Source organism: Acyrthosiphon pisum, chromosome A1 (genome assembly GCF_005508785.2).
Source record: "Acyrthosiphon pisum isolate AL4f chromosome A1, pea_aphid_22Mar2018_4r6ur, whole genome shotgun sequence".
Lineage (NCBI taxonomy): Eukaryota > Metazoa > Arthropoda > Insecta > Hemiptera > Aphididae > Acyrthosiphon > Acyrthosiphon pisum.
In genome coordinates, this window is record NC_042494.1 from 145,860,427 (window position 1) to 145,861,167 (window position 741).

Consider the following 741-nt stretch of genomic DNA (forward strand, 5'->3'; position numbering starts at 1 on the left):
TTATTTTTCAAACATTCGTCACAACTCATAAACCCTATATACCTACTTTATACTATTAGACGTGTGGGAGTGTTATAGTTTCCGGGCAGGATGAATTCGCAATAGACCGCGGTCTACATACAGGTTCATAAAAATTGCATGTTACAAAACCGTAGGGGATTACTTTATTTTGCTGATTTGTAAACGCCAATCCCAATACCTATTTTGTAACCAGTGGTGGATTGGCTAAACATTTCAGCCCGGGAAATTACCGTGGACAGGCCCACCCAATATATTATAATAATTAAATAATTTCCATAAAAACTTTTTTTTTAGCTAGGAATTCTTTTATTTATAATTTAATATAATGTACGTTAGCGTGTGAGTACGTGACTTTTTTTATGATCACCCAAATTACAAACCACATTCACTCTCCTACCAGAAAAGATGCTGAAATAGAAAATTAAAGCATTTTTACTGCCTCAAAAAGTGATGAGTCACACACTTTTTTTTCTTTTAAATACATCTTTATAATATATAATATCAATACATTCATCTCTCCGTTTAGAATATATAAAATATTAAACAATCTAATATATAAAATTCTCGTGTCACAGTTTTCGTTGCCATATTCCTCCGAAATGGCTTGACAGATTTTGATGAAATTTTTTGTGCATATTCAGTAGGTATGAGAATCGGCTAACATCTATTTTTCATACCCCTAAGTGATAAGGGTTGTCCAGAAAAAAATAAAAGAAGTGC